At 43.2% G+C, this 25,176-nt stretch overlaps 1 pseudogene; it reads left to right on the top strand.

Moving 5' to 3' along the window:
* Positions 1–9,448: 9,448 nt before the first annotated feature.
* On the top strand, positions 9,449–19,346 carry LOC133545487 (major histocompatibility complex class I-related gene protein-like; annotated as a pseudogene).
* Positions 19,347–25,176: the final 5,830 nt, after the last annotated feature.

Here is a 25,176-nt window from a genome sequence, read left to right as displayed (position 1 = left end):
ATACAACCTGGGACTCACTGTCGACCAACAGAAAGATGCCGGTGCTATTCTGGAGGCACTGGAGGGATACTTTACCCCCGCAAAGAATGTCACATTCGAGAGGTACGTTTTTGGAAACTTAAAGCAAGAGGAAGGAGAACCCAGAGATGCTTTTGTTACAAGGCTGAGAGAAAAGGCTGCCTCTTGTGAATATGGAGCTATAAAAGATGAACTCATAAAGGACAAGCTTGTCCTTGGCATTGCTGATGAGGGCGCCAGACGTCGTTTGCTAAGAGAAAATGATCTCAAATCAAGCAATCATGATCTGCCGTGCAGCTGAGGTCATGGACAATAAATTAAAGACAATGTCACTGGGCAACTTTGGGCCTGGAGAGAGCATCAATGCCGCGCAGGGGGGACAAAGATATGGACGCAGGTCTGCCGGTAGGTCATCTGAGCCCACCAACACCAGTGCACAGCTCAAGAGAATGAGAGACACAGTGGAATGCAAGTACTGTGGTACAAGACACGCACGTGGGCGAGACCAGTGCCCTGCATTTGGTAAATCCTGCCGCTCTTGTGGCACTGCCAACCATTTCGCCAAAGTATGCATGAAGAGGGGTCAGCACGCACGCCAGTTGAATGCTGTGGATGATCCGTCAACAGGGGAACAGGAGGACAGTGATGAAAGAGATGTGTACACAGCAGAGAGCGTGGGAGCTGTGAACACGCAAGGGAAAAAGTGGTTTGTCAATCTGCCACTGCAACAGGGGTTCCAGAGGTGCCAGCTCGACTCGGGAGCCACCTGCAATGTGATTAGCATGAAGGACAAGATGAGACTGGCGCCCAGAACGCCTCTTCAGAAGAGTCTCACCAGATTGAAGCTGTACAACAGTGAGTGGATGATCTCGCTGGGGTTGTACAGCACACAGTGTGTCATTAGGGGCAGAACACACAAGCTGGACTTTGAGGTTGTGCATACAGGCCAAAGGCCCTTGCTTTCGAGGGAGACATGTGAGAGACTAGGCCTGATACGATTCACCATTCCTGAGGAGCTAAATAAAGTGGAACACTGCAGGTTGGGAGACCTGACCAAAGAGCGTCTCATCAACACATACCACGACGTGTTCGCCAGCCCAGTCGAGTCCCTGCCTGGTGATGTTCACTTTGAGCTGGACAGAAGTGTGGCACCTGTGCAGTGTGCCCCCAGGAATGTTCCAGTGGCCCTCAAGGCAGCTGTTAAAGCGCAGCTCGATCAATATGAATAGGATGGACATTTAACCACAGTCACACAGCCCACAGACTGGATTAGCAATCTGGTCATAGTGAAAAAAACAGAAAAATTGAGACTATGCATTGACCCAAAGCCACTCAACTGGGCCCTGAAACGGTCCCACTACCTCATGCCCACTTTAGATGATGTGTTGTACAAGCTGCCAAAGGCGCATATTCACGCTGGTGGATGCGCGTGATGCATTCCTGCAGTGCCGACTGGATGAGGAGAGCAGCCTGATGACAACGTTCTGGACACCATGGGGCAGAAAACGGTGGCTGAAGCTCCCCTTTGGTGTGTCAGTTGCTCCGGAACTGTACCAGAGAAAGCAACATGAGCTCCTAGCTGGATTATCAATCAATCAATCAATGTTTATTTATATAGCCCCAAATCACAAATGTCTCAAAGGACTGCACAGATCATTACGACTACAACATCCTCGGAAGAACCCACAAAAGGGCAAGGAAAACTCACACCCAGTGGGCAGGGAGAATTCGCATCCAGTGGGACGCCAGTGACAATGCTGACTATGAGAAACCTTGGAGAGGACCTCAGATGTGGGCAACCCCCCCCCCCCCCCCTCTAGGGGACCGAAAGCAATGGATGTCGAGCGGGTCTAACATGATACTGTGAAAGTTCAAACCATAGTGAGTCCAACACAGCCGCGAGAGTTCAGTTCAAGCGGATCCAAGACAGCAGCGAGAGTCCCGTCCACAGGAAACCATCTCAAGCGGAGGCGGATCAGCAGCGTAGAGATGTCCCCAACCGATACAGGCAAGCGGTCCATCCTGGGTCCCGACGAGCGGTCCATCCTGGGTCTCGACTCTGGACAGCCAGTACTTCATCCATGGTCATCGGACCGGACCCCCTCCACAAGGGAGGGGGGGACATAGGAGAAAGAAAAGAAGCGGCAGATCAACTGGTCTAAAAAGGAGGTCTATTTAAAGGCTAGAGTATACAGATGAGTTTTAAGGTGAGACTTAAATGCTTCTACTGAGGTAGCATCTCGAACTGTTACCGGGAGGGCATTCCAGAGTACTGGAGCCCGAACGGAAAACGCTCTATAGCCCGCAGACTTTTTTTGGGCTTTAGGAATCACTAATAAGCCGGAGTCTTTTGAACGCAGATTTCTTGCCGGGACATACGGTACAATACAATCGGCAAGATAGGCTGGAGCTAGACCGTGTAGTATTTTATACGTAAGTAGTAAAACCTTAAAGTCACATCTTAAGTGCACAGGAAGCCAGTGCAGGTGAGCCAGTACAGGCGTAATATGATCAAACTTTCTTGTTCTTGTCAAAAGTCTAGCAGCCGCATTTTGTACCAACTGTAATCTTTTAATGCTAGACATGGGGAGACCCGAAAATAATATGTTACAGTAATCGAGACGAGACGTAACAAACGCATGGATAATGATCTCGGCGTCTTTAGTGGACAAAATGGAGCGAATTTTAGTGATATTGCGGAGATGAAAGAAGGCCGTTTTAGTAACTCTTTTAATGTGTGACTCAAAGGAGAGAGTTGGGTCGAAGACAATACCCAGATTTTTTACAGAGTCACCTTGTTTTATTATTTGGTTGTCAAATGTTAAAGTTGTATTATTAAATAGAGGTCGGTGTCTAGCAGGACCGATAATCAGCATTTCCGTTTTTTTGGCATTAAGTTGCAAAAAGTTAGCGGACATCCATTGTTTAATTTCATTAAGACACGCTTCCAACTGACTACAGTCCGGCGTGTTGGTCAGCTTTAGGGGCATGTAGAGTTGGGTGTCATTAGCATAACAGTGAAAGCTAATACCGTATTTGCGTATGACGTCACCCAGCGGCAGCATGTAGATGCTGAAGAGTACAGGGCCAAGGACCGAACCCTGGGGAACTCCACACGTTACCTTAACATAGTCCGAGGTCACACTGTTATGGGAGACGCACTGCATCCTATCAGTAAGATAAGAGTTAAACCAAGACAGGGCTGAGTCTGACATACCAATTCGTGTTTTGATACGCTCTAATAAAATATTATGATCGACGGTATCAAAAGCAGCGCTAAGATCAAGGAGCAGCAACATAGATGACGCATCAGAGTCCATCGTTAGCAATAGATCATTAGTCAATTTTGCGAGGGCTGTCTCAGTCGAGTGATTTGCCCTGAAACCGGATTGAAAGGTTTCACATAGATTGTTAAACGCTAAGTGCTCATTTAGCTGCTCTGCAACAATTTTTTCGAGGATTTTCAAAATAAAGGGAAGGTGAGACACCGGTCGGTAGTTTACCATGAGGTCAGGATCGAGGTTAGGTCTTTTAAGGAGAGGATGAATAACCGCTTTTTTGAATGCAAGGGGAACAGTGGCCGAGGATTGTGATAAGTTTATAATATTTAGCACTGATGGACCTAATAATACAAAAAGCTCTTTGATAAGTTTCCCAGGAAGTGGGTCAAGTAAACATGTTGTTTGTTTTATTCCATTTACACGTTGTAACAATCCTTCTAATGTTATTTCATCAAAACGAGAGAAACTATTTTGGATATTTGCAGTATCCGCCGTATATACAGTCCTATATGTGTTAATATAACCCCGTTGTAGCTGGGACGCATTGTCTTTAATCTCCTTTCTTATAAGTTCAATTTTCTTATTAAAGAACTTCATAAAGTCATCTGCCGAATGGGTGGAGCTACTGGAAGGAGTCCCTTGTTGGGTTAGCGATGCTACTGTACTAAACAAAAATTTTGGATCGTTTTTGAGATGAGATTTGAGTAATAATTAGTTTTAGCTAAGGTAAGCATGCGTTTATAAGTTATTAAACTATCACTCCATGCTTGATGGTGCACCTCAAGTTTAGTCGTGCGCCATTTGCGTTCCAGCTTTCTACATAATAATTTCTGAGCTCTAGTTTCTCCAGTAAACCATGGCGTACGCCTTTTTGGAGCCTTGTTTAACTTCAGCGGTGCTATACTATCAATGGTTTCGCGCAGGGCATTGTTAAAGTTGTTAGTGAGGTTATCAATAGAGCCCACATACTTTGGGAACGGTGCCATTACCGAGGGCAGTAGGTCCGCAAGAGTCGTCGTTGTGGCAGCATTAATGTTGCGGCTGCTATAGCAGTTATTATTATTATTAGCTTGCCGAACATGAGTCTGAACTTCGAATTTTATAAGGTAATGATCGGACATTACTTTAGTATACGGGAGTATCATAACTTTGGAAACGGTGATACCTCTGACAAGCACTAGGTCTATTGTATTACCGCTGCGATGCGTCGGTTCATTTATTATTTGTGTAAGACCACAGCTATAAATTATAGTCTGGAGCGCCACGCACGGTGGGTCCAATGGGGTATTCATATGAATATTAAAGTCCCCCATTATAATTATATTATCGGCGTGTGTCACTAGATCAGCAACAAACTCTGAGAATTCACTAATAAAGTCCGAATAGGGCCCTGGGGGGCGGTAGATAACGGCCAGGCACAGAGGCAGAGGTGTGGCAGACTTCATAGAAAGCACCTCAAACGATTTATATTTATTATTTAAGTTAGGACTAAAGTTAAAGTTTTCGTTGTATATTAGTGCGACATCCCCTCCCCTTTTGAGGTGACGGGCATTATGCGCATTCGTATAGTTAGGAGGGGATGCCTCATTTATCGCAAAAAAGTCGTTTGGTTTAAGCCAGGTTTCGCTAAGACCGATGACGTTAAGGTTGTTGTCTCTAATGATCTGATTGACTAATAACGTTTTGGGAGACAAAGATCTGATGTTTAAAAAGCCCATATTATAGGTAGTGGGCTGTTTTAAGGAGTTGTTGATACAATTATCCGTAGTAGCAATATTAATAATGTTGCGTTTATTATGCGCAGTGTACTTAAAATAATTACGACCATATCTAGGAATTGATATGAAGGGAATTTTCAGATTGTCTACTTGGCGCTGCGATAAACTGAACGCATCATAATTTGCCACCTCAGTAGAACGCATGTCTAACTCTGACGTAGTCATAGACACAGCAGAAAAAACATTTTGTGAGTTGTGTATTATTCTATGAAAATTGCTATGTGTACAGGGATCATCCAGCCTGGCGCTGGCTAGTTCTAGCTTAACTGACTCCATACCCAGGCTAGCAGCCCCTGTAATTGCCTGTGACCAGGCTTGCTCTAGTGCAGTTAGTCAAATGTGGCTCAATGCGGAATCTGTTCCGAGACAAGAGGGTAGCGCCTTCCTGGTTAGGGTGAAGGCCGTCTCTCCTCAGCAAGCCAGGTTTGCCCCAGAAAGAGGGCCAATTATCAATAAACGTAAATCCCTGTTGTCTGCAGAAGCTATCCAGCCATTGTTAAGAGAGACTAATCTGCTATATCTCTCATCATTGCCTCTCCCAGGCAGGGGGCCAGAGACAATTACTCGATGCCTGGACATCTTTCTGGCGAGATTACAAGCCCTGGCTATGTTTCTCTTTGTAATCTCTGATTGTCTCATCCTAACGTCATTGGAGCCAACGTGTATTACTATATTCCCATAACTAGTGGTGCGGTTAGCCTGCCGTACGTGTTTACTAGACCTATTGCGAGTTAGCTCCCTAAGATTAGCTTCAATGTCAGGTGCTCTGCCCCCGGGAATACACTTAATTGTGGCTGGTTTGCTAAGCTTTATGTTTCGGGTGATGGAGTCCCCTATGACTAAAGTGTGGTGCCCGGTAGACTGGGGTGTAGGACTAACTAAAGGGCTAAATTTATTATGCGTCTCAACCGGTACACCGTAGCTTGTAGGCCGGTTAGGGCTGCTACAAGCTGGGCTAGTTAGCTCGCTACAGCTAACGCTAGCAGATGTGTCCGCAACATCTAAAGTTACGAAATTACACCGCTCTAACTGGCGGACACGGCTCTCTAGCAAAGCCAACCTATCCATGAGTAAAGTGCACAAAGCGCAGGAAGCCATACTCACAGAAACTTTCCGTCGCCGAGTGGGGTGCCAGCTGTCTTCGGGAAGTGGTGGTCACGGTGGCGGGGGAGAAGCTTCCTTCAGACCGGCGCTGCCTTTCTCCGCTAGCCTCGTTAGCTTAGCAGCCAGCTAGCTGAGGGCGAAGTGGTGAGACAGAGATCGGGTGATTTGCAAGTTAAATTGAACTATTAAATATGTTCGTGAAGTTGTAAATAAAGCTGCAAAACAGTTAAAATCACACAGATAGAACGATACTTAGCTTTTTTGCAACAAGAGCAGTCAGCGAGCAGTCATTCACATTGACTGGGATCGAGCCCATAGCCGATGATATCCTCATAGTTGGCTGCGGGGATTCGGACGAAGAGGCCAACCGCGACCATGACACAAACCTAATTTCCCTAATGGACAGATGCAGAGAAGTTAAGCTCAGGCTGAGCCTGAAAAAGTTGCAGTTCCGGGTGAAGGAGGTCCGCTTCCACGGCCACATACTGTCTGCCGAGGGCCTCAAGGCTGACCCTGACAAGATCAGGGCGGTTCTGGACATGCCGAACCCCACAGACGCTAAAGGGGTCCAGCGGTGTGTTGGCTTTGTGAACTATCTTTCCAGATTCATGCCCCGCCTGTCAGAGGTATGTGAACCATTGAGGAGGCTGCTAGACAAAGACGTGGCGTGGCACTGGCTGCCAAAACATGATGCTGCCATGAAGGAAATGAAGACACTGGTCACAGCAGTACCGGTCTTGCGCTATTATGACGCTATCAAGCCAGTCACCATACAGAGCGACTCCAGTCAGACAGGCCTGGGCTGCTGTCTGCTACAGGAAGGGCAGCCTGTCACTTTTGCTTCCCGCACCCTGACCCAGACGGAACAAAACTATGCACAGATAGAAAAGGAGTGTCTGAGCATCGTGTTTGCCTGTCAACGCTTCCACTACTACCTATATGTGATGTGACAGCAGAGACCGACCACCGGCCTTTAGTGTCCATCTTCAGTGAGCCCCTCCTCAGCGCGCCCAAGCGCCTACAGAGCATGCTCTTGACATTTCAGAATTACTGCCTTACGGTGGTGTACAAGCCAGGCCCTGAAATGTACATAAGTGACACGCTTAGTAGAGCCACCACCCCGCCACGGAAAACAGACACACTGTACCGACGAGAAATGGTCTGCAGCATGCAACAGGAGCAGTGTGACGCAGCGGCCATTCAGCAGGCAGACTACCTCAATGTCAGCAGCCAACGCCTGGCACAGATCCGAGTACACACAGAGGAGGATGTGTGTCTCCAAACGCTCAAGGCAGTCTTACTGCGGGGATGGCCAGAACACAAAGAGGAGGCCCCCGTACTCATCAGGGACTACTGGGCCATCAGAGATGAAATAAGCGCACAGGATGGCGCGCTTTTCAGGAGCCAGCGCGTCATCATTCCGAAAGCCATACGTCCGTAAATGCTGAGGAGGATCCACTACAATCATGTGGGTGGTGAATCATGTTACAGACATGCTCGCGATACATTGTACTGGCCCGGCATGCAGGGGGAAGTCAAAGACTATGTACAGCAGTGTTCTGTATGTAACCAGTATGCGCACGAACAACAAAAAGACCATGATGTCACACCCGCTCCCCACACGTCCATGGCAGCTGGTAAGCATGGATTTGTACAGCTATGCAGCACAGAACTTTTTGCTCGTGGTGGACCACTACTCCGACTTCTGGGAGATAGACCTGCTCCCTGACTTGTCGGCCGACACCACAATCCGACGAATCAAGGCACAGTTTGCACGTTATGGCGTCCCGGACAGAGCCATTACGGATGGGGGAAGCCAGTTTGCCTGCAGTGAATTCCGGGCATTTGCAAGGGAGTGGAGCTTCGAACATGTCATGTCCTCACCGCGGCACCCAAAAGCTAATGGCAAAGCAGAGTCTGCAGTAAAGATTGTGAAAGGCTTGTGCAAAAAGGCGGACCATGCCAAAGAGGACCCCTGGAAGGCCATTCTGCATTGGCGAAACACGCCCACTGAGGGCATACATTGTAGCCCATCACAGCATCTCATGTCACGAAGGCTGAGAACACTTCTTCCTGTGGCCAACCAGCTCCTTGCACCTCAGGTCATCACAGGGGTTTCCGACAAGCTGAGGGGGAAGCATCAGGCAGCGAAGTTAGTGTATGACGTCGGCCAGCCTGTCAGAATGAAGCCACTCCCGGGAGACAGGACGGGCAGATGGAGGAGAAGGGTGTGCCTGCAGCAGTTGGGACTCCGGTCCTATCTGGTCGACATAGAGGGGACCACATATCGACGCAACAGAATTGACCTTAGACCGGCCGAGGCAATACCTGAGCAACCGCTGGCTTGACCAGAATTGGCCCCAGAGCAGCCTGCGAGTGGCAGTGGCAACAGAGAAAGTGTTGGCGGTGCTGGGGAGTCTCCAAGGTCTTCACCGGCCCCAAGGTCATCACCGTCTTCTCCGCAGGCCAGAGACACACCGCGCCGTGTGCTTCAGGGCCGGACTTTCTCCCGGAGTGGGAGGCTGATTAGGCCTCCTGACAGACTTGACCTCTAGGTCACACATGGACTGTGATACACATATACACACACTCACACACTCGAATAAACATACATGGACTGTTTGCGCTTTCAAACACACATGGACTGTGAATTTTGTTTTAAAAAAAAAAAAAAAAAGTGTGGAGTGTGATTGATATTCTGATGGAGTGTGATTTGATGACAGGTGTGCTCTTATCCTGCTACTATGTAATGTTACGTTCTGTTTTGCTATATATTTGATATCTGATATTGGATGTTAAACCAGGTATCGCTATCTGAGGTTGAATATGGGGTTACTAGTATGTTGATGGTCTACAGTTGATTTAGAAGCAGCATTGTTCCAGTGTGGATACTTTACTAAAGGAAGGGAGATGTTACAGGGTGATTGTATTGACATACGGCGCCACCCTGTGGCGGCCACGGTGCCCGCACCACTGTGTCACGTGTGTTTACCTCAGTTGTACGTCCTACATGCAGCCTGAATACACGGTACTGAGCCACAGCAGGACTCTTGTCGTCTTTATGATGCAACACACTATAACAATCACCTCCGACACTTTTATTCTTGTAATGAAGATATGACTTTTATTTTGTTAATATTCATGTGTTAGCTGCAGTGGAGGAACTGCGTTGCTGTAAAATATGTGTATCCTCCTCCAGGAAGTGATTTCAAGTCACGTGATTTCCCCGAAATCCACCCAGCAGTTAGAATATGTGTGTAAAGCGAACAAGCTTACCTGGTGACAACGTCTTAATATTCTCATTGGCTCAGGGGAGATTTTATAAATGCTCGTTTCCGCCTTGGCGTCCATTTCATGTTTACTCGTCAAACAAGTTGTCGTCGCCTTGTTTTTCTCCGAGGATTAAAACTAGAAACTTTTTTTATTGACTTCTGCACTTTTGTGACATTTAATGATGAACTTGCTTTCCTTCTTCCTCCTAGTTGTACAAACACACAGCGTGACGCCTGGTAAGTCCACTTTCTTTACAAGTTTATACACCTCATTCCTACATGCTCATTTCATCCAAAATACTCATTTATTTCTTCTCATTATTATTGACACTCTTCTCATCAACATCAATCAGTGAATAGTTTGCCTCTTCATTTGTTGCTCAAACTTTTAACGAGTCAAACTTGTTCAAGTTGTCTCACTTTAACAGCAACATACATCAAACTTTTTACTTTAGCATTTCCGGAAACGTTGGTTTCACTTTTAAATAGGAAAATAACAATAGTTAATCCAGGAAACAATAAGTAGTATCAGTTATGAGATGAGATGTAATTTAATGTACACAAATATCACTCTATTGGTGGGAATTATTCTGAAATAATGGATTTAATTGACCCGAAAGGGACAAGCGGTAAGAAATGGATGGATGGATTTTTTTTTATTGTTTTTTTATTGAGGATCCACATTAGCAGGTGTTGTGCCGAATTATGCACCCCCTGGCGGGAGCGCGCTTACATCACTCGGTTACGTCACCCGTCTCGAAAAGTAGCTAAACTCTGCTAAAATCGCCTCTTTCGACATAAAAAGGTACATAACAAGGTGAATAATCCAAGTTGTCTTTACTTTGGATATATTAATGGATGGATTAATTGTGAGCCTTTAATGATTTCACCACCATTCAGATAAGGCGAAAACAATAACCATTTAATATAGGAATATTTGCTGTCCCGAAAATGTATTGTCTACCTTGACAGCTTACTGTAAAGAATATATACACCAAAGTAAGCCTCTATATGTACTTTTTTAGAGACATCAAGGAGAACGAATGTTTGCTGCTTCACTCGACGTGATCCAATACTCGTATTTTAAAAATATGACATTTTCTTTAACTTTAAGAAGCTCATGGGTGGATGGATGAATACAGCAATAAATGAATGCATCTGATATCTATCATTGATTTGGTTTTAAGAAGTTTCAAACTGAACATTCACAAATAACTTTACCAAAAGTACCCGAAGTACCAGAGATGGAGTCATGGTGGGGGTGCATTTTCAGTGAAGTGTTGATTCCAGCTGCCTGAAAATCTATCTATCTCTGCCTAGGAACCACATAGAGACATGAAACTCCCCCTGGTGACTCATCTTTACCCCCCCTGTATACAGTGAAAACCATGTGATGATCAGACATCCATAGGCGGAGTTGGGGGGGGGGGGGGGGGGGGGTGCTTTTTCAGGCGGCACCTTTAGTACATCTGCCTGAAAATGCACCCTCTATCTAACTCTGGCTAGGAAGCTCATAGAGACATGAAACTCACCCTGGTTACTCATCCTTACCCCCCCCCCCCCCTGTATACAGTGAAAACCATGTGATAATCGGACCTCCAGAGGCGGAGTTAGGGGGGGGGGGGGTGCTTTTTCAGGCAGCACCTTCAGACTAGCTGCCTGAAGTTAGGGGGGGGGGTGCTTTTTCAGGCAGCACCTTCAGACTAGCTGCCTGAAAAAGCACCCCCTATCTATCTCTGGCTAAGAAGCTCGTAGGGACATAAAACTCACCCTGGTGACTCATCCTTACCCCCCCCCCCCCCCCCCTGTATCCTGTATACAGTGAAAACCATGTGATGATCGGACCTCCAGAGGCGGAGTTGGGGGGGGGGGGGGGGGGGTGCTTTTTCAGACAGCACCTTCAGACTAGCTGCCTGAAAAAGCACCCCCTATCTATCTCTGGCTAGGAAGCTCGTAGAGACATGAAACTCACACTGGTTACTCATCCTTACCCCCCCCCCCCCCCTGTATACAGTGAATACCATGTGATGATCGGACCTCCAGAGGCGGAGTTTGGGGGGGGGGTGCTTTTTCTCAGGCAGCCTGAAAATGCATGTTTTTCCCCTCTTAACTCTCTCCCTTTCTTTATAAGGCCAATTTTCTGCTGGATTTACTCTCTATAAACTCCAAAGAAAAAAAGACTTGGCTGGGGACAATTTTTGAAAATGGTCTCCAAACTAAGGCATGCGGGCCAAAAACGGCCCGCCAGCGTCCAAAATCCGGCCCCTGGATTTGTATTCATTTTTTGAATTTTTGGGACATGGGGGACTTGTGGGATTTTTGAACAGTTTGAGGACTTTTGCCTACTTTCCCAACTTTCCACCCCTCTTCCAGTGTGACTCTGCGGTGTGTGCTATGGACATGCTGGGCATCCCTTGACTCGGGTGGCCAGCTGCGGGACTTGTGTAACTGATTTTTGAACAGTTTGAGGACTTTTGCCTACTTTCCCAGCTCTTCCCCCACTTCCAGTCAGTTGTGGTGTATCGCTATACATGGGCTATTATTAGGAAGAGGCGTTTATTTGGTAATATACAGTATATATGTGTATATATATATATATATATATATATATATATATAAATATATATATATATATACACAACAATGTGTGTGTGTGTGTTATATATATATATATATATATATATACCATCCTGCACTTCCAGGTCATGTGACCTATTGACCACAAACATTGCAGGATAATAGTCCTATAAACGTTATTGGAGATACACCTCTTATATTTCAATTTCATTGCTTTACCTATTTTATATGAATGTATTACTGTAAATATGAGCTTTTTAGCTCAATAGCTTCCAGGTCATGTGACTTATTGACCCCAAACATTGCAGGATAGTAGTCCTATACGAGCTGTTGGAGATACACCTCTTATATTTCAATTTCAATGCTTTACATATTTTATATGAATTTATCTCTTAAAAAATGTGCGTTTTAGCTCAATTACCGTAATGTCTAGCGTATAGGCACATTTGAAATTCAGGTGCGGCTGGCTTGACCGCAGTAATAGTCCTAATATGTAAATGAAGGGTATTATATATTGTTGTTGTATTCCATTGTCAACATTCCATAAGGCGGTGCTATATTTCCATGCTTTGGCAGTGACATCACTAGTTTGAACTTCCCCTCACCTCGAAAAACAACTTTCACTTCTCTGCCAGCAATAATGTCATATATTTATTTGACACTTACAGTTGTAGAAGGAAATAAGTCCAGTTCTTCCTGTGTGTGGTCTTAAAGTGAGGTATAAATGTGAGATGCATGACATCAAAGACAAACGGTGTTATTGTCTCTTGGAACAGGAAGTGATTGTTTACTGTGAGAAGCAGCAGTGTTTGAAGTTGAAATGAAGACAGCATCATTTCAAATAGGAATTGTTCAACATGAAACTAAAGAATCAAATGTTGTTTTTCTGCCTTTTTGTCTTTCAGTGATTCACACGCTTCAGTATTTTGACACTACATCCTCTCAAGTTCCAAACTTTCCAGAGTTTGTGAGTGTTTTATATGTTGATGAAGTTGAGATGAGTTACTATGACAGCAACATCAGGAAAGTAAAATCCAAACAGGACTGGATGAACAAAATCACAGCAGAGGATCCAAACTACTGGCAGAGACAAACAGAGAAGAAAGTTTTTAGACAACATGTCTCCAAAGACAACATTGAAATACTTAAGAAGCGTTTCAACCAAACTGGAGGTTTGTTTATGTTGAACTTTCTACTATTCTAATGTATTTGATATTTTGATAGTGTATTAAAAACACACATTACTGCACTGATATACCTTGTCTCTGTCCATCCCATAATAAGCTACAACAAAGACATGTGTGTTAGTTTCACTCTGCTTTACAACACTTTGTGTCTCTCAGGTGTTCACACTTACCAGGTGATGTCAGGATGTGAATGGAATGATGAGACTGATGAAGTTAAAGGTTGGCAGCAGATCAGTTATGATGGAGAAGATTTCATATCGTTGGGCATGAAGACATGGACATGGACCGCAGCAAATCAACAAGCTTTCCCCTCCAAACTCACGTGGGACCAGGACACACTTAGACTAGACTACAATAAGTATTATTACACTGAACTATGTCCTTCTTACTTGAAGAAGTATGTGGAGTATGGGAAGAAGGTCCTAATGAGAACAGGTAGAAGCACACCTTGTACTTTCACCTTCTCACATGTTAGCACTCCCCCTATAGGAACATTACTCACATTACACTCGGTCTCTCCATACTCTTTTCTCTTCAACTCCTTCTCTCTCCATCTTTACTTCCATTTTCTCCTTCTCTCTCCTTCTTTACCTTCATTCTCTCATTTTCTTTCCTTCTTTACCTCTGTTTCTCTCCATCTTTACCTCCACTCTCCTCTTCTACCAATTTTTACCTCCATTCTTTCCATCTTTACCTTCATTCTCCCTTTCCCTCCATCTTTTTCTCCATTATGTCCTTTTCTCTCCATCTTTACTTCCATTTTCTCTTTTTCCCTCTTTCTTCCCCTCTATTCTCTCATTTTCTCTCCATCTTTACATTCGTTCTCCCCTTTTGTCTCCATCTTTACCTTCTCTCCTTTTCTATCTATCTTTACCTTCGTTCTCTCATTTTCTATCCATCTTCCTTCTTTTCTCACCATTTTTACTTTTATTTTAGCCTTTTCTCTCCATCTTTGTCAATTCTCTCCATCTTTACCTTCATGGTCACCTCTCTCTCCTTCTTTACATCCATTCCCTCCTTTTCTCTCCATCTTAACTCCATTCTCCTTTTCGCTTCGTCTTTACCTCCATTTTCTTCTTCCCTTCATCTTTACCTCCACTCTCTCCTTTTCTATCCATCTTTACCTCCATTCTTTCCATCTTTACCTTCATTCTCCCTTTCCTCCTTTTCTCTCCATCTTAACTTCATTATCGCCTCTTCCCTCCTTCTTTACCTACATTCCCTCCTTTTCTCTTCATTTTACCTTCATTATCTCCTTTTCTCTCCATCTTTACCTCCATTTTCTCCTTCCTTCTCCTTCTTAACCTACCTTCATTCGCCCGATCTTTACCTCCATTTTCTCTATCTTAACCTCCATTATTTCCTTTTCTGTCCATCTTTAAACTTCATTATCACCTTTTCTGACTTTTTACCTCCATTTTCTCCTTTTTTCTCCATCTTTACATCCGTTGATCTCCATTTTTATCTTCATTGTCTCATTTTTTTCTCCATCTTTACCTTCATTCTCTTATTTTCTCTCCATCTTTACCTTAATTGTCTCTGTTGATCTCCATCTTTACCTCCATCTTCTGTCCACGTCATCCTCCATTCACACGTCACTTCCTGTGCAGAGCTTCCAGAGGTGTTCCTCCTCCAGAAGACGGCATCATCTCCGGTCAGCTGCATGGCGACAGGTTTCTACCCCGACCGAGCCGACTTGTTTTGGAGGAAAGACAGATCTTGGAGGACGTGGAGCACGGAGAGCTGCTCCCCAACCACGACGGAACCTTCCAGATGTCGGTGGAGCTGAAAGTGGAGGTGACGGCCGAGGTGGAGGGCAAGTACGAATGTGTGTTCCAGCTGTCTGGCATCAAGGAGGACCTGGTCACCAAGCTGGAGAGAAGAAGCATCCTGAGAAACGCAAGCCATGAAGGTGAGAAAGAAACATCTAGGACATGTTGAATAGTGTCAATGGAACCACCTGATGTTCCTTCATGTGACTTAACAAGCAGCTGTCAAACAAATCAATCATACCATACCAACAGGCAACGTGAGCATCACTGCCACGCTGGCGGTCCTCGCTGTGGTGGTCCTCCTGGCGGCCCCCATCATCATCATCTTCATCAATAAGCGTCGCGGAAGCAGACAAGGTGAGGGACACAAATGTTTCCTCTTTCAGGAAGACGCCAAAAAGTCTCTGCCGTCATTCATGAGATGTGAATTTCACCTGCTTTCTCTTTCATTTCAGCCCAATACGATCCAGCTGGTAAGTAAAACATCTTCTTTTTCTTGGAAACGAGAACAATAAACAAAGCAGTGGTGAAGCATCACTCACACACTTTGTAAGTTTAACTCCACAAAGGCGGTCATTTATTACATATTCATCTTTGTTATACACCTTTATGTCAGGTATGATCAATATAATATTGACTTTCTGTTTCTGTTACCATCAACATTCTGGATTGTTGGTATCTTTGTAAGGGTCAACTTGCAAACTTGCTGTTTTAAGCTGTGATGTAGACACGTGTTACGGGTTTAGCAGGAAAATAAAAGCTTCCCTCCATTAGGAGTAGCTTGATACTGGTGTAAGCGCACGCAATAGAAAGTATCACAGCCAACTTTTGATGAGTGGTCATGATAATGAACATCAAGGGCCTGATCTACTAAAGGTTTGTGTGTTTTAAAACATCTGCAAACCTCATCTACTTAACTTCTGCGCAGAGTCTCTGAAATGAGCAAAATAGAGAGCGCAATCCATTTAGCGTGTCTGTCTTCATGTACAGTCGTGGTCAAAAGTTTACATACACTTGTAAGGAAAATAATGTCATGGCTGTCTTGAGTTTCCAATACTTTCTACAACTCTTATTTTTTTGTGATAGAGTGATTGGAGCACATACTTGTTGGTCACAAAAACATTCATGAAGTTTAGTTCTTTTATGAATTTATTATGGGTCTACTGAAAATGTGAGCAAATCTGCTGGGTCAAAAGTATACATACAGCAATGTTAATATTTGCTTACGTGTCCCTTGGCAAGTTTCACTTTAAAAAGGCGCTTTTGGTATTTCACCCCTCCTCTTGACAAAATTTGTGCAGTTCAGCTAAATGTGTTGGTTTTCTGACATGGACTTGTTTCTTCAGCATTATCCACATGTTTAAGTCAGGACTTTGGGAAGGCCATTCCAAAACCTTAATTCTAGCCTGATTTAGTCAATCCTTTTTCACTTTTGACGTGTGTCTGACATTGTCCTGTTGGAACACCCAAGTGCGCCCAGAACCCAATGTCCGGGCTGATAATTTTAGCTTGTCTTGAATAATTTGTAGGCAATCCTTCTTTTGCCATGTCCCATTTACTCTCTGTAAAGCACCAGTTCTGTTGACAGAAAAACAGGCCCACAGCATAATACTACCAGCACTATGCTTGACGGTTGGCTTGGTGTTCCTGGGATTAAAGGCCTCACCTTTTCTCTTCCAAACATATTGCTGGGTATTGTGGCCAAACAGCTCACTTTTTGTTTCATCTGACCACAGAACTCCAGAAGGTCTTATCTTTGTCCATGTGATGTCAGATGAAACAAAAAATGGAGCTGTTTGGCCACAATACCCAGCAATATGTTTGGAGGAGAAAATGTGAGGCCTTTAATCCCAGGAATATTATGTCCACTGTCAAGCATGGTGGTAGTAGTATTATGCTCTGGGCCTGTTTTGTTGCCAATGGAACTGATGCTCTAAATGGGACAAGGAATAGGGAGGATTACCTCCAAATTCTTCCAAATAACCTAAAATCCTCAGCCCCAAGGTTGGGATTTGGGCACAGTTGGGTGTTTCCCCAGGTCAATGACCCTTAAACACACGTTAAAAACTGGTAAAGGAATGGCTAAATCAGTCTAGAATTAAGGCTTTAGAATGGCCTTCCCAAAGTCGTGACTTGTGGACAATGCTGAAGAAAGAAGTCCATGTCAGAAAACCAACAAGTTTAGCTGAACTGCACCAATTTTATCGAGAGGAGTGGTCAAAAATTCAACCAGAAGTTTGTGGATGGATACCAAAATCGCCTTATTGCAGTGAAACTTGCCAAGGGACATGTACGCAAATATTAACATTGCTGTATGTATACTTTTGACCCAGCAGATATATTTGCTCAGATTTTCAGTAGACCCATAATAAATTCATAAAAGAAGCAAACTTCATGAATGTTTTTTGTAACCAACAAGTATGTGCTCCAATCACTCTATCACAAAAAAATAAGAGTTGTAGAAATGATTGACAACTCAAGACAGCCATGACATTAAGTTCTTTACAACTTTTGACCATGACTGTATGTGCAGCTAAAAAGAAGATGAAATGGGCAAAGTAAAAGGAAGCAGAGGCATGGCACTAATGGGACACTTACCTGACTAGGACACTGGAGGGCTGGTTGCATATGAGCCTTGAAGCCAGACTGAACCTGTTTGGAGACTCAGTCTTAGACTAGTCAGGAAGTAGAAGAGCAGAATTCTGCTTCTTGAATTCACAGCTGAAAAGATGTGATATGAATGAAGATGCACCTTCTGGATGGACTTCCTTCACCAGAGTGAGGTGTCGGCTTAGCATGAGCAGCGTAATCAGCTCACGGTGCGTTTTGTGCTCCGACAGCTGGAGAGACGTGAAGGCTGAAGGCTGAGTGACACACAGCAGTCGGCACACAGTGAGGACTTTGCTTTTTCACGCACCTCCAAATGTTCTTCTGACTTTGTGTGAAGATGATGTTCACTCTGCCACATGCTAACATCTGCACTTGGATTCACCTGCTTTTGTTGGGAATGTGCTGAGTCATCTTCTTCCTCCAGCATACTTTGTGCACTGGAACACAGAGAGATGTTTCCATCGCCGAGGGACCTCATCACACTTGGACATTTCTTTCACATCTGCACAAATTACTCCTCATGATACATGATGTCTTATTTGGCTGTTTATGACTGAGCAAACACCTTCAATCTGCATTTTTCAACAATATTTTGCCAGTGAATCATGTTGATGTTGATCTTTGTGTCCATGTAGTTGTGATGTCATCATTTGGGGCTCATGTGTCATCACATTGACAAGGTTTTCTTCTTTCCTTTTCAAACCAATAGACAGCTGCTTGTCAGTGAATATCACCTTGTCACATCTCATCATTATTTTTACAAATATTTTGGAACAATAGTACCATTTACTTTTGTATGTTAATGTTAATTGTTTTATATGTAACATTTAAGAATGATGATTATAAGAACTGCTGTCCAGTTGTTATATCTTGTTTTCTGATTACATTAGTCTCATTTGCAATGCAGTTGCACTCCCAAGACCTTTAGATGGCAGCACTGTATAACTATTAATGGTATGTTGTCAAACTAGAAAGTAGCTTTTTTCCAGGAAAACAAATGTGTTAGGTTGCACCCTACAAAGTGTCAATACTGTAAGAATTGTCCTCCTAACACAAAACTGTAAATTCTAACTATAATCTTAGTTGTCGTTTCCTTTACCAAATTCCGAGGTGTGGAAATCGCCATGTAAAACCGCTCATGCTAATAATAGCCTGTCAATGTAAAATCCTATGTAAATTAGCAATAAGCTAGCGCGTTTTGGAAGAGTGTCGCATTACTTTGCGTTTGAGCTGTTTTTTATTAAGCACACTTTGTTGGTGTTGAAAATGGCAACGTGACTTAGAGGGAGTTTGGCTGAGTCCAGCCTGAGTGCTGCTTGAGTGATTGTTTACGTGAGCCCGTGTTTAGCCTGAAACCGGACATGACCTCACATGCAACAAAGGTATCGAACTATTGCACCATTTGATTTTATGTAAATTGATAATACCGAGGGAATTCGGTCATTACCTACAAAAATACTGATTTCGGTAGCCAACCCTACCAGTTAGTGTGAGGGAAGGGGACAGTGACACAAGATTTTTATGACAAAGCGTTGCAAAAATATTTATATTTTTTGAAAACCTTTGCTGTTTTTCCGTTCCTTTTTGCATAGTCATTTTTTTGCTCGATTGCCAAACATGCCGAGGATGTCATTAGGGAAGTAAACAAGGTAGGCCGTTCTTATACTCTTGATATTCAGTGTTTTATGTGTACAATATTTCATGTACATTCTGGGTGTTTTATTCATTAAAAACTTGTCTAATACAATTCTGTTTTGGAGGTTTTGTCATTACCCACAAGATAACACTTTCAGCTTGAAGTCATGCAAAACAAGAATTAAATTATCTTAAGCCTTTACCATGTCTAAAATATTTTGTCAAATTTCAACAGAATGAATGAATAAATGACATTGCTCTTTATTAAAACACAATATTTTATGGAAATGACAGCAAATTTAAGAGAATAAAATAACACAATTCAACTGATCTTCTGTTGATGCTAGTAGTGGAAATGTATACACATCTGCTGTGTGTGACAGTGGGTGTGGGTACGATTCCCGGTCAGGATGGGAAGGTGAACATTGAGCAGAATCATCATGATTGCTGTGCTGTGGCGACCTCTCATGGGAAAATACTGAAAGACATTTTCTGATTTAATTCTGTTGATTATTTTGCACTCCAACATGAATTATTTGATCATGTTTTTATTACAATGTGTTCTCTTTGCTCTAAAACATGTGTCTAATTAAATACAGGTTTCAGTCAAATAGTAAAACATGTTTTTCACATTGTCACATCGATGACATCTATTAAACAAGACAAGAAGCAAGGAAATAAACAGAGACATAATTCAATCGTGCTCAATATGAGAAAAAACTTGTCGACCTGTAACCTCTTACAGTGTCACCCACGCTCTCACGGAAAAAGGTTCACGTCTCTTCTTTTATTTGGATATACCCCGTTTACATATCAACAGCTGTTTCTAAAGGAATGGGGGGGGGGGGGTGTAAACAGCCCTTGTTTTTGGTCACAGTAACACAAAAGTAAAAGATGCCTCAGGCTTTTACTGGTCCTGGATCGAGCTTGGGCAAGTCTTGGATCACAATAGATAACCCCTCCCGTTTCCTCCCATCTTACACAGCGGAATTCCAAACCTTTGGCTCGGTGCAACAAAGACAGCTTTTCGTCTGTTTGAAATCCCTGCCGAATTTTACCCAATCAACAGTATTCAGGGGGTGTCATAATGACGGTGCCTTTAGCGCCCTCTACATCCTGTATAGACAGTTTGCAAGCCCAGTTATATGTTGCAAATGGCTGTGCAGTACGCACATGAAATATTGCAAGACATATTTGATCAACAGCCATACAGGTCACACTGAGGGTGGCCGTAAAAAAAACTTTAACAGTGTTACAAATATGTGCCAGACTATGAACCCACACCAAACAAGAATGTCAAACACATTTCAGGAGAACATCCGCACCGTAATACAACATAAACACAACAGAACAAATACTCAGAATCCCATGCAGCCCTAACTCTTCTGGGCTACAATATACACACCCCGGCTACCACCAACCCCCCACGCCCCACCCTCCCTACTTGAGTCGGTTGAGGTGGCGTATGTAGCCCGGGAGAGTTAGGGCTGCAAGGTGTTCTGGGTATTTGCTCTCTTGTGTTTAAGTTGTGTTAGGATGCGGATGTTCTCCCAAAATGTGTTTGTCATTCTTGTTTGGTGTGGGTTCAAAGTGTGGCGCGTATTTGTAACAGTGTTAACGTTATTTATACGGCCACCCTCAGTGTGACCTGTATGGTTGTTGACCAAGTACGTCTTGCAGCCTCTAAGATTGTTCTGCACAAGTCTCACACAACATGATACAAAGCTGTCACTATGGTTGTGTGATGTAAAAGCGTGCGCGATGATAAGTTGTACAGTAGTCCTCTGATTGAGAGTACGTGAACCCCTGGGGGTACCTGAAGATATGCCAAGGGACAGGTAAGATTTATTAAAAATATTCTAAAAAATAGCAGCGATTCATAAATACTGTATAAATATATTTAATGGATAATACTTCAACAAAATATGAATGTAAGTTCATAAACTGTGAAAAGAAATGCAACTATGCAATTTTCAGTATTGACAGCTACATTTTTGTGGACATGTTTCATAAATATTGATGTTAAAGATTTCTTTTTTTGTGAAGAAATGTTTAGAATTAAGTTCATGAATCCAGATGGATCTCTATTACAATCCCCAAAGGGGGGGTTGCCCACATATGCGGTCCTCTCCAAGGTTTCTCATAGTCACTACCGCCGACGTCCCACTGGGTTGAGTTTTTCCTTGCCCGTATGTGGGCCCTACCGAGGATGCCGTTGTGGTTTGTGCAGCCCTTTGAGACACTTGTGATTTAGGGCTATATAAATAAACATTGATTGATTGAAATCTGGAGGTAATGATGGACTCAGACTTGAACTTTAACAGCCGCATTAAGTCAATATCATCAGCAGCTTTTACCACCTGAAACACATTGCCAACATCAGAGGAATAATGTCTGAATCAGACTTAGAAAGACTATGTCTTTGTCTCCAGCAGTTTGGACTACTGTAATGGTCTTTTCACTGGGCTCTCTAAACCAACTGTAAAGCAACTGCAGTACACCCAGAATGCTGCTGCTCAAGTCCCGACTTGAACCAGGAAATATGAGCATATTAGTCTGTATCAGTCCTGGCTTCCTGTTGCTCCACAGGTCTCCTTGTGTACGAGTCCTTTCATGGTCTTGTGCCAAAGTACATCTCTGACATGTTAGAACCATATGAACCATCTCCAGCTCTGAGAACCTTGTTTTATGAATATTCTTCTTCTTTTATTTTTAAGTATTTTTCATGGTTCTTGAATTTTATTTTTGCCTTCTTGTCATTTTCTGTAAAGCACTTTGAATTGTGCTCTATAAATAAACTGGCCTTCCCTACTTGTTTTCAGAATAAAACACTTATTTCCATCTTGAAAGGGACTGCTCATTTCTAGATATAGAGATGTTGATTGGAGATATCTTCATTCAAGATGTCTTATCAAGTCAAATGTTTGACTAGTTTCAAGTAGTTGTTCAATGAATAGGTTGGGGTTCAGTTGAAAAAAAAAACAGCTGATGAGGAAGTTTAGCTGCAAACTTGACACAGCAGTTGTGGTTGTCAGGTCACGTGATTTCCCAGAAAAGCCACTCAAGCATCTACCTGACGTGGCCACAAGGGGCGCTCTCTAGTAAAGGTGACCAGAGGGCTGTCTAGAGAGAGTGTGGACAACCAAACAACAGGCACCATGTTGGGGACCAACTGAGTCATTTTGATGTTAGTTTTCCTGAAAATGACTTGAATTATTATTGTACTTCTGCTCATTAATTTACAAAGTATATTTTAATGACAATTTTGCATCCATATTTGATGCACTCGGCCGCTACATTCATGCAGTGTTAAGTCACCAGCAGGCTTCTAACACACTCCCGCTGGCACAATGTACGTCAGCAAATACAGAACCACCAAAAAAAACATTTTTCCTAATTCCTAATTTCCTAACCAACAATCATGGAGAAATTGTGACTTTTATCTGAGGTACATCAATTGTGGTGTCTGCTTCCAATGTATTGTTTGTAATCACTGCGCTATATGCCTGTCATTTTACTCTGGATTTTTTAAATAATTTACATAAGGTTTTGTTCGAGCAAAAATGCATGGCTCCCTGATTTTATGATCACCATATTAACTTGAATATTAAATTAATGTTACTTTTTATATATCCATCCATTTTCTACCACTTATTCCCTTTGGGGTCGCTGCTGCCTATCTCAGCTACAATCGGGCGGATGGCGGGGTACACCCTGGACAAGTCGCCACCTCATCGCAGGGCCAACACAGATAGACATACAACATTCACACTCACATTCACACACTAGAGCCAATTTAGTGTTGCCAATCAACCTATCCCCAGGTGCATGTCTTTGGAGGTGGGAGGAAGCCGGAGTACCCGGAGGGAACCCACGCATTCACGTGGAGGACATGCAAACTCCACACAGAAAGATCCCAAGCCCGGGATTGAACCCTGACTGCTCAGGACCTTCGTATTGTGAGGCAGACGCACTAACCCCTCTTCCACCGTGAAGCCCTGCTGCATTTCCTTTGTTCCTCAAATCTACCATAGATGGATTTTGTAGCCACTTTGTTTTGATCACTCTGTTCTAGAGATAGCAAAGAAAACTAATTAAATAAAGTCTGAGTCAATTGTCACGCTTCTGCACCTAAGTCCTCATTTTCGCCCAGACCTAACAACTAGCATGTTTTCTGGGACTGCTCTGCCATAAAGGACTATTGGAAAGAGATACACCAAGCTCTACAGGATATTTTCAAATGACCCCTTGAAAGTAAGACTCTGTTTTTCAGGATTGGCTGAAAAAAAGAGAAATACTTCATGAATATCCTACTAGTGGCTTGTAAAAAGAGCATCACCAGGAAATGGATATTACAGGAGGGCCCAACTTTGAAGCTATGGATGGAAATCACAATGGACATCTATAAAACAGAGAAGATAACGGCTTTTATAGTGAATTATATTTATATAGCGCTTTTTCTCTAGTGACTTTTATTGATTATGATTTTATTTAACCCCGGGCTTCACAGTGGCAGAGGGGTTAGATAGATAGATAGATAGATAGATAGATAGATAGATAGTACTTTATTGATTCCTTCAGGAGAGTTCCTTCAGGAAAATTAAAATTCCAGCAGCAGTGTACAGAGTTGAAATCAATTTAAAAAAAAAAAAAGTAAATAATGGGGGTTTAAAAGGAAACAAAATAGACAAATATTACAAAACGAATAAAAACAATGGGAATAACAATATAACAGAAAAATAAGAATATAACAAGACAAAGTAAGCAGTAGTGACCATGTTATGAAAATGTATCGCACTGTTATTGTTTTGCATCCCCTGTCATTCTAGTACCCCCCGCCCCAGAGAGGAGTTGTACAGTCGAATGGCGTGTGGGACAAAGGAGTTCTTGAGTCTATTAGTCCTGCACTTGGGATGAAGCAGTCTAGCGCTGAACAGGCTCCTCTGGCTACTGATAACGCTATGCAGAAGGTGACTGGCATCATCCAGGATGCTGACTAGTTTGTCAACAGTCCTCTTCTCTGCCACCGTCACCAGTGAGTCCAGTTTCATTCCGATTGTAGAACCGGCCCGCCTGATCAGTTTCTCAAGTCTGGAGCTGTCCTTCTTAGATGTACTGCCCCCCCAGCACACTACCATGTAGAACTGTAGTGCGTCTGCCTCATAATACGAAGGTCCAGAGTAGTCTGGGGCTCAATCCCGGGCTCGGGCTCTTTCTGTGTGGAGTTTGCATGTCCTCCCTGTGAATTTGTGGGTTACCTCCGGGTACTCCGGCTTCCTCCCACTTCCAATCAACCTGGGGATAGGTTGATTGGCAACACTAAATTGGCCCTAGTGTGTGAATGTGAGTGTGAATGTTGTCTGTCTATCTGTGTTGGCCCTGCGATGAGGTGGCGACTTGTCCAGGGTGTACCTCGCCTTCCGCCCGATTGTAGCTGAGATAGGCACCATGCAGCGCCCCCCGCAACCCCAAAGGGAATAGGTGGTAGAAAATGGATGGATGGTTGGATTTTATTTGACAAATTTACGTTATACTTGGAATACTGGGTCGATTATGACACGCCCCATAAGCCTGATTTTATTATTTTGTAAATAGTGATTAAACTAGTTAAAAAAAAGTAGATGACTACCTATAAGTCAATATTTTTTGTTCTATTTATTTACTATCTGTTTATATTATTTATTGTTATTATTATTAAGTTTGTTCGTTTTTGTTTGCTGTTTTCCTGTGAGTGTTTTGCTGGGTTTCAGCAGTTTTTGTTTTCATAGTTCTCTGTTGCTCTTGGTTTTTGTTCTTTTATCAATAAATATCCCCTTTTTTTTTTACTGCTCGGTGCCACCTCTTTCATCTGCATTATAAAAATCACTAAAGGATTTTATGTACCATTCCCAATTTCCAGTTTTTGGTTAATTCTTGTGAAATATCCACTGTCATGTTACTCT

Source organism: Nerophis ophidion, linkage group LG28 (assembly GCF_033978795.1).
Source record: "Nerophis ophidion isolate RoL-2023_Sa linkage group LG28, RoL_Noph_v1.0, whole genome shotgun sequence".
In the NCBI taxonomy this organism is placed as follows: domain Eukaryota; kingdom Metazoa; phylum Chordata; class Actinopteri; order Syngnathiformes; family Syngnathidae; genus Nerophis; species Nerophis ophidion.
This window is presented reverse-complemented; position numbering and strand designations above follow the sequence as displayed.